Source organism: Lathyrus oleraceus, chromosome 4, assembly GCF_024323335.1.
Source record: "Lathyrus oleraceus cultivar Zhongwan6 chromosome 4, CAAS_Psat_ZW6_1.0, whole genome shotgun sequence".
Lineage (NCBI taxonomy): Eukaryota > Viridiplantae > Streptophyta > Magnoliopsida > Fabales > Fabaceae > Lathyrus > Lathyrus oleraceus.
In genome coordinates this window covers 326,212,124-326,222,467 of record NC_066582.1, presented here as the reverse complement: position 1 = coordinate 326,222,467, position 10,344 = coordinate 326,212,124, and the positions used below count along the sequence as shown (strand labels likewise).

At 38.1% G+C, this 10,344-nt stretch overlaps 1 non-coding gene across 1 annotated transcript; it reads right to left on the bottom strand.

Annotated features, from left to right (window-relative positions):
* Window positions 1–4,472: 4,472 nt before the first annotated feature.
* On the bottom strand, window positions 4,473–4,579 carry LOC127077788 (small nucleolar RNA R71). Its single transcript, XR_007787560.1, has one exon. It is a non-coding gene; the product is annotated as a small nucleolar RNA R71 (small nucleolar RNA).
* Between the last annotated feature and the right edge of the window lie 5,765 nt (window positions 4,580–10,344).

Sequence of the window (10,344 nt, the reverse complement as noted above, 5' to 3'; positions counted from 1 at the left end):
CAAAGGCATGGAAATGAAGCTCGTGTGATGTAGATCATCACTGTACCATTGAATTTCTTTCATTCTTCTCATATTGAGAGAAAGATGAAGGAGAAAATCATGGTGTCCACACGGATTGTTCATGAAACTACAAATTTAATGCACCAAACGCTTGCCTGAAGTATGAGGACTTCAGAGAACCACAAAAACACAAGAATACTACATTGAATTATGAGTTTCAAATCCAAACTGTTTGAGTTTATACCTTCAAATTGATGATCTTCTGGCCACGAATTCTTCAAACTTCTTGTTCCTCTTTGATCTTTGAATGTAGGCGAGATGATTGGCTAAGGAATCTAGCTTTGAAATTCAACTAATGTTGCTGAATTTCAAGCTCGAAAATGTGAAGAATAGTGAATGATTCCTTTGGTGAGGGTTATGGTTTTAGTTCTGCAGCATAAGGGATCTTCAAAAGGTTCTCAAATGAAGCTCATGAGGCCCTTATTTATAGTTGAATGTATCTGAATTCACAATTTGCTCATGTGCATGGGATTTGAAAATTTGAGTGCATGGGCCTTTGTGGATGTGTGAGAGGCCCATGAATGGATGAAGAAGCTTTCCGAGTTCACATAGAAGGCATATGGTCGTGTACATTGGATGGAAAGGACTTACATTTCAAGTTTCAACATAAAATATCAAGAATGCACATAAATGAAAAGAAATTTGAAACTCAAAATGGTACACCCCAAGGACGATTGTGAGTAATGGTTGGAAAGATCTAGAAATAAGGAGCAAAAGTCATGTTGGGCAAAAAATCATTTGGCATGTGCAAATTGATCAAAACTGGCTTGGAAAGTTCAAGTGTAAAACATATTCAAATCACTTTGAAAAAGTTAACGAAAAGTAAGCTTAATCAAACCTCTATTTCCTCATGATACAAGCTTCAAATGAAAAACTCTCCAACAGCAAAGTTGTATATCTTTTCAGGTTGGTTAGTATAGACTCAAAGTTTGCTTCATTTGGATTTTCTATTACAAAGTTATGGGCATTTTAAGTTGGGTACTTTTCCAAATTCAATGAATTAGGTCGAAGATGACCTATAATCTTTTGCAATATCACATGTATTTTCTTTAGGATTATGAAGTTTTTTCCAACATAACATTTGAAGTATACATCTCAAGATTTCCAATTCCTTTGGTCTCATCTCAAAATCATAAAAATTAAGGAAGTTATGCCCTTGGCAAGTTGACCCAAAATTAGGGTTTCAGTCAAAATGACCTATGATGTTTTGAAATGAATGATGACCTTCCATGTTTCAAATAGATTTTTTATGAACATGAAAGTTGTTCATATGGTTCTTAGGAACATCTTTTATTTTGGAGTCATCTTCGTTTTACAAACACATCAAAAGTTATAGCTCATTGAACCTCAGTTTAGTTAGATGACTTGACTGGTCAACTTTTCAAAGTCAAACTTCCAATCTTGATGAATAAATGATTTAGGGGCCTCAAATAGGCTCATATATGCATAAAATGATAAATTAGATAACTTCCCTTGATTAAATTTGATCAGAGGTTGAGATTGCTTCATGGGAAAGGCATAGTCAAAGCATAGTGAAATTAGGGTCTCCTTGGGAAACAATCTTCAAGCCCTTTGGGTCATATTGATCAAATTGGCAAATTGAGATACTTGGGAGACATATATGATGATTAGGAACTTTGTGGACCATTGTCATGCTTTTTCTCATCTTCATCTAGCCATTGCATTGGGCTTAGGAGCTTCCTAGGAGCATTGTGGAGTACATGATCACTTGAGCTTCAAAACAAAAAGAGTTAGTGACATATTTTTGTGCTTTTGGTTAGTAATCAAATAATAAAATAAATAACATATAATACAAGCATGCTTGGTGATCTCAAACCACTCAAACAAGTCTCAACCCTAGGGTTAATGAGCCCAACATGCTATGATCCTTGAGGCAATGCGCTTGTGCAATAACATGATTCCATGAGGGATCATAGGGTCAAAATTAGGGTCTTAAAAACTATGATTAAGATATAATTTTCATTGTTGTTTTCCCTTTTTAATCAAAAGAAACCATATCAAGCCCAAGGCATGGGGGAACCATGTAGGGCCTCCATGAATTTATTTTTCTATTATCAATGAAAAATCCACATTTCACATTCAATTTTGTGATCCTTGTATTTCATTTATTATTTCACTTTTCAAAAATGGCAATATTCTTTTTTCCTTAAATTTATTTTTCGAATCATTTTTCTTCTTTTCATATCAATAAACGCATGAACCCTAAATCGTGCAGGTCACCCTCGACATCTGATCACACTGAATCACACCGTGTTTTTGACTCGGATTTCACATGTTTATTAGGACTTTATTATCATTTTGTTTGTATTATGCTCATTTTTCTCTGGTTTTCATATATTTAGGACTTTCTGACTCTTTTGGAAGAAATAAAGCAAAAAGACCTAAAATTAGGGTTTTTCGGCGAAATTACACACATCGAGTTGCACATGGTGACCGCTATAGGAGAAGCCATGAGTCATTAGCCCTTAACTAGGAGGTAACCACCATGTTCCCATGATGCACCCTATTTACACACACGGCGAGTGCCATGAAGGGATGACGGGCGCCACCTTTGGAAGTCACGTTCCCACTTAGGGGAAGTTGGAGGGCACCATGGTATTTGCAAACTGCTGAAACCCTATATAAATCGCTCGTTCCATTTCGTTTTCTAATCATCCAACTTAGTTTTACAACACTAAGCATATATTTATCATTTGTAATAGCGATAATCCGTCACATCGGGGGGTTATCGCACCTTTGTGAGTTGAGTTGGGTCACTTCGAGTTGCTATCTTCTTTAGCTTCAGGAGTCGGAGGTTTATTTTTGTACCAGAATCGAAGCCTCCATTTGGAGCAGGTTCTTATTTATCGCTTTATTTATTTATTTCCCGTATTTCTTTTATTTTATTTATTTTCCACATCACTTTTACTCTATTTACTTTATGTCTACGATTTTACTTTATTTATTTCCCGCATCGCTTTTACTTTATTTATTTTCCGCACTCGCTTTACTTTATTTATTTTTCGCACTCGCTTTACTTTATTTATTTTTCGCACTCGCTTTACTTTATTTATTTTCCGCACTTTACTCTCTTTTTACGCCTCCCATTCTAAAATAAACTTTTCATCATGATTAACACCGTTGTGTTTGTTTGTGTTACCATGTCTGGCTAAATCTTTTAAAGGTTAGAATGTAAGTATCGCGGTTAAACTAATGTTTCACATATTGAATATGTAGAAATACTTTAAAGGTTGTTTTGATTTTTAACTTGAGTTTTAATTATTCAAGGAGCGCGAAAGCACCCTAGCTTAGTAACTAGAAATTTTTATCACTTTAAGGTAAAACTATTTTTGAAACTGTTTTCGGACGCGTTGATAGATTTAAAATCAGGAAACTCATTGGGTAAACTTTCCAAATCAAAATCACTTTTCACCTAAGCTTACAAGTCTCATTTCTTAAAAATAGGTTTACTACTCTAGCGTTCTGCGCACCTTTTATAAGTGACAATAAAAGACCTTAATTTAAGGGTAAACTCGGTTCTGAATACGCGAAAGCGACAATTCCTGTTAAATGGATTCTTTTCAAGAGTAGAAAATATTGCCTCATAAGTAGTTCTATTTAGAAAATTGAAATATCACTTAACTAACGTGAATTACATTCAACCTGTCTTACCTGCATTTATTATTTACCGCTATTTTGCAAACCCAATATCTCTTTTATACCGTCTTAGATAAACACCGTAAAGATAGTAATCGATAGATGGACGATTGGTCTCTATGGGATCAATATTCTTTTATATTACTTTGACGTAATTCGTGCACTTGTGAATTAACACAATCAAGTTTTTTGGCGCTGTTGCCAGGGACCAACTTCGTCAAAGTTCGTACCTTGTTGTTACACCGTATAGACTAAGGCATTATTAGCCGGTAAATGCGAAAATCCCATAGTACTGGAAATTTAGTAGATCCTTTAGCGGAACCCGAACGTTATACTCGTACATGCCTCTTACTCATCCGAATTAGGGAAGCTATGACCGAGAATCGCGATAGGCGACCTCTTAAGCAATTTGCCTAACCCTCTGATGAGGAACCTAGTTCGAGTATAGTAAACCCCCTTATTCCTGCTAACAATTTTAAACTAAAACCGTCTTTGTTGCAATTAGTGCAACAAAACCAATACGCGGGTCTCGCTACTGAGAACCCGAATCAACATTTAAATTTTTTTATCCAACAAGCCGACACCTTTAAATCTAATGGCGCTTCACCCGATGCGATCCGTTTAAGATTATTCCCTTTCTCCCTTAGGGATAGAGCACGTTCATGGCTAGATTCACTTTCAGCTAATTAAATAACTACATGGGAAGACCTTAGGAGAGTATTCCTTGATAGATATTTCCCCCTAGTAAGACTGCTGTTCTCCGACACCAAATAACTAGATTTGCTCAAAACCAAGGAGAATCGCTTTTTGAAGCCTGGGAGAGATATAAAGAGCTATTACGACTCTACCCACACCATGGCCTAGAACAATGGCTCATCGTTCATACCTTCTACAATGGACTCCATTATAACACCAAGATGAGCATCAACGCTGCCGCAGGTGGCGCGCTGATGAACAATCCTTATCCAGAAGCTTGTGGTCTAATTGAGGATATGGCCCAAAACCATTACCAATGGGGAACTGAACTAGCATCAATAGAGAAAAAGGAGACCCAAGGTGGAATACATGAGGTAAGATCTCTAGACATGATGCAGGCAAAAATGGACGCTTTAGCCCTTAGGATCGAACATATGTCTACAAACACTAACACCGTAGCAGTAGTCCACACAGAGTGCAAACTCTGTGGATCTAAAGGACATGAATCAGCGAAGTGTAACCTTTTGAACGAACTGAATACCGACCAAGTGAATTACGCCCAAGGTAACCCATTTTCAAACACTTACAACCATGGAAGGAAGAATCATCCGAATTTATCCTATAAAAACCAGAACCCTATCCAAAATCATGCACCTCAGAGACCGCAAGGTTATCAAGCCCAAAAACCAAACTAACCTATGCAAGTTATGCCCTAGAAGTCTAACCTTGAGAAGATCATGGAAAGCTTTATATCGGGCCAAACTCAGCAAAATAAAGAATTCCTAAACCAGAACATTCACGTAAAGAACTTATAACGCAATTAGGAACCAAGGTTGATCAGATAATCACTCACAACAAGATGCTTGAAACCCAGATCTCACAGTTAGCACAAAACCAAGCCCCGCAAACTACACCTGGAGGACAATTCCCTAGACAACCTCAACCAAACCCTCAAGGGCAAGCTATCTCTATCTCGTTACGAAGTGGGACCGCTAACGAAGGGCCTCAGAACCCAGCAGTGAGCGATTCTAAAACTTCTAAAGAAAATATCCCTACCAACCAAGAAAAGGAACCGGAGGAACCAGAGAAACAAACTAACCAAGAAGGTGAAGCTAAGGATAAAACTTACAAACCACCACCCCCGTACAAACCACCAATCCCATACCCGCAAAGACTTAAACAAACCAAAATTCACAACCAATACCAAAAATTTATAAAAGTGATAGAAAAGCTTCATGTAGATATTCCTTTCACCGAAGCTATCACCCAAATTCTGTCTTATGCCAAATATCTCAAAGACATCTTAACCAACAAGCGTAGGCTCGACGATCCAAAACCCTTGGAATGCAACATTATTTCCAAGGATAAACTTGCTAAGAAGGAGAAAGACCTAGGTAGTTTTTCAATACCTTGCATTTTAGGGAGACATGTGATCGACAAAGCTTTCCTAGACTTAGGTGCTATTGTAAGTTTAATGCCCTTAGCTGTATGTAAAAGGTTAAACCTGGGAGAATTGCAACCAACTAAGATGTCCCTCCAATTAGCCGATAGGTCTGTTAAGTATCCTGTAGGAATTTTAGAAGACATCCCAGTTAGGATCGGTCAACTTTATATCCCAACAGACTTTGGGGACATGGATATCAAAGAAGACAAAGATATCCCTATCCTTTTAGGTAGATCATTCTTATCAACAGCCGGAGCTATAATAGATGTCAAAAGAGGAAAATTAACCTTCGAAGTAGGGGATGAAAAGATCGAGTTCATTCTTTCGAAATTCCTGATGGCACCAATTCTAGGAGACACATGTTATGCAATCGATATCATAGATGAATGCATAAGAGAATTTGATCAAGGAGAACCTAAGATCGAACCATTGTCAAACCTGAATGAAAAGGATGACGAGTTAGAGGAAATGAAACCTCACACTAACGAATGCCTGGATCTTACTCCATACCATTCACCTAATTCTCAAAAAGCAGCCCAAGAACTTAAGGAACTACCCAAGAACCTAAGATATGAGTTCTTGGATGAAGAAATGAACCGCACAGTAATAGTTAATGCAACCTTAAATCATGACGAGACGAATCGCCTCTTGAATGTTTTAAGAAGATACCCCTCTGCCTTAGGGGACAACATCTCTGATTTAAAAGGTATAAGCCCATCCATGTGTATGCACAGGATCTCACTAGAGGAGGATTCAAAACCTTCCAGAGAACATCAGAGACGAATCAACCCTATGATGAGCGAGGTGGTGAAGAAGGAAGTCCTTAAACTACTGGAAGCTGGTATAATCTATCAGATTTCTGATAGTAAGTGGGTAAGTCTTGTACATGTGGTACATGTTGATTCTTAGTGTTGGCAGCAATTTTGGTAAAACAAAGAGTGTTCACAAGATGTCTTGTGTGATGTCTTAACATAAGATATCCTATGTACCTGCTAGAGTTAAAGAACATGTGCAAGCAGGATTGTTTCAGAATGCCACATACAATGACAAGGCTTCTGATATTGGTTGTACCTGCTGGAGCTTATATGGAAGACATGTTCATGCAAGATTGTTTCAGATGACATACACAATGTCATGGTATCTGATATGGTTGTACCTGCTATAAAAAGAAATATGGATTATGCAGGATTTTTCCAGGATGTCAGACCCGATGTCGTGACATCCTCTACACAGAACATTCAGTATGAATGTCTGGTGTTTTATGATTGCACAATTAATGGCAATCATTGGTTGATTGAAGATATGGCTAGCTGGTGCATTCAATCAGGGATTACAACCAGATTTGATTATTTTTCAAGGAGATCTATACAGCTATTATAAAAAGATTTGATTGGAAAATAGATTTAGCGTTTTCAAGATGTCCAAGCCCAGCAGATTGCTTCTATAAAAAGGGCCTTAGAAAACCTGTTTAAATACACAACCAAGACTAAGCGAAATAGAGAGAGAGAGCTAGGGTTTGTGTCTGTTTTAGGCGTAAGACTTGTAGGTCATTCAAGTCATCTATTGATGATTGAATTAGACTGATTTGTGGTTGTAATTTGTCACTCTAAAGCTGTTAAGCAAGAGTGTATGTCTACTTGATCAAAGTTGTGAAGCAAGATCAAGTGTTTGTCTTCTTGATTAAAGCTTTGAAGCAAGATGAAGAGTATGTCTTCTTGATTGAAACTGTGAAGTAAAATCAAGAGTTTTGTAATTGAAAAGTATTTTCTTTTCACAAGGGATTGTTGTTTACAATCACTGGTGTGTGATTGTAAGGGAAGTGAGTGGGTTCTCATATCTAAGAGTGCTTAGGTAGAAGTTGCACGGGTATAAATTAGGTGAGAAAGACTGTAACTTGTTGAAGTGTACGGATAGTCTTTGAACTAATTCTATTTTAGTGAATTTCCTTCTTGGCTTGGTAGCCCCCAGACGTAGGTGAGTTGCACCGAACTGGGTCAACAATTGCTTGTGTTATTCGCTTTACCATTCTATTTATTTTATCCATTGTGTGTTAGCAGATATCAGTGTCGTAACATTACCTTCGACATCTTATATTTGATACTAGAATTTCAATTGGTATCAGAGCAGGCATCCTGCTCTGGTTCTAGGTGAGATCTAGGGGAAATACTTTCTGGTATAATGGAGAGAGATGGAGGATCTGTTCATCGGCCACCAATTTTGGATGGTTCTAACTATGATTATTGGAAACCTAAAATGGTAGCATTTCTGAAATCCCTTGATAACAAGGCTTGGAAAGTTGTGCTAACAGGTTGGGTGCATCCTGTCATTACTAAAGAAGGAGAAGCCACCACTGAGAAGAAGCCTGAAGAACAATGGTCCAATGAGGAGGATGATCTTGCTCTTGGAAACTCTAAAGCCTTGAATGCAATATTCAATGGGGTAGACAAGAATATTTTCAGGCTAGTAAATAACTGTGAAGTGGCCAAAGAGGCTTGGAACATTCTCAAGGTCACTCATGAAGGCACCACTAGGGTAAAGATGTCTAGACTTTAGCTGCTCACCTCCAAGTTTGAAAACTTAAGGATGAAAGAAGATGAAAACATTCATGAATTTCACATGAGTATCCTTGAGATTGCTAATGCTTTAGGAGCCTTGGGAGAGAAGATGACAGATGAAAAGTTGGTGAGAAAAATACTCAGGTCACTCCCTAAGAGATTTGCAATGAAGGTAACTGCCATAGAAGAGTCTAAAGACATCTCCAACATGAGGGTAGATGAGCTAATTGGTTCCCTCCAAACCTTTGAGTTAGGGTTGAATGATGGTGTTGAAAGGAAAACAAAGAGCATTGCCTTCATGTCAAACACAGAAGAGGATAAGAGTCAGGAGGGTGATGAAGATCTTGTCAATGAAGTAGCTATGTTGGGAAGGCAGTTCAATAAACTGTAGAAAAAAAATGGATGTAACATCAAAGGTAAATGTCAAGAACATCTCATCTGACACTAGTAAATCCAACAATGCTGGAAGAAAAGTAAGAACATATGAGAAGCCCAAAGAAGGAAAAGAGGTTCAGTGTTATGAATGTAATGGGTATGGACACATCAGGACTGAATGTGGAACCTACCTCAAGAAACTGAAGATGAGTCTTGCTGCCACATGGTCTGATGAGAGTGATACTGAAGAGGCTGCAAATCTTGTGACTGCTTTGATAGGAAGATGGGGGTCTGATGAAGACTCAAAGTGATGATGAAGTAACCTTTGAAGAATTGGCCTCTACCTACAGAAAGTTGTGTCACAAAAGTGTAGAGCTGTGCAAACAGGTTGATATCCAGAAGAAGGAAATTACTCAACTTGAGAACGAGAAGATAGAATACTTGGAAACCATCTCCAAGTTACAAACAGAAGCAGTGGTTCTGAAAGCCAAACTAGACAAAAATCCACAAGCTGAAAATCAGAAGATAGCACAACTGGAAAGTGCGAAGGCAGACCATGCTAAAACCATCTCAAAATTGAAGACTAAAGTCATGCTTCAAAATTCTAAATTAGAAGAGATGACCAAGTATGTAAGGATGTTAAGCAATGGGTCTGACTCCTTAGACAAGATTCTTCAAACTGGACAAATAACAGGAGACAAATCTGGCATTGGGTATAATAACTCAAAACCTGAGAGGAGTGACACTGGTGTCAAACCTCAAGCCAAACTTAAGTGCATTCAAAAACCTGTGATGTCACATCATATGTCACAACACCAAAGGAGAAAACAGTTGAAAGGAAAACTCCAAAGATGGAGATGCCATTACTGTGGGAAATTTGGTCATCTAAAGCCCTTCTGCTATAAACTGTATGGCTATTCTAGGTCTGCTCATCATCAGGATCACCATCAATTCAGACCCAAACATCACATGCCTATCATCAAGCAATGGGTCCCTAAGACTAATGTCACAAGTCTGATAGCTCACATTCCCCTCATAATCTCAGCCAAGGAAGAATGGTACCTTGATAGTGGATGCTCCAGACACATGACTGGAAACCAAGACCTGCTAACTGATCTGCATCAACATACTATAAGTCATGTAACCTTTGGAGATGGAGCAAAAGGTGACATCAAGGGAACAGGTAAGCTTGATTGCCTTGGAGTACCTAGACTTGACAAGGTTCTACTAGTCAAAGGCTTGACTGCAAACCTCATAAGCATTAGCCAACTATGTGATCAAGGTCTGAATGTTAACTTCACCAAAACTGAATGTCTAATCCTGGACATAAAGAGTGAAGTAATTATGAGAGGAATCAGGACCAGAGACAATTGCTACATATGGAGCTCTCAATTGGATTGTCCCTTAAAGTATTGGGTGAGTACAGATGCTCTCAAGAGTGATGAAAAACAAGGTTGGGGAAAATGTCACACAAAGATGTCACACCAGAAGCCCAGAGGAGAAAAGGTTATGATGGCTCAAACAACTGAGAGTTTAGACCAAACAGGTGGACATTTG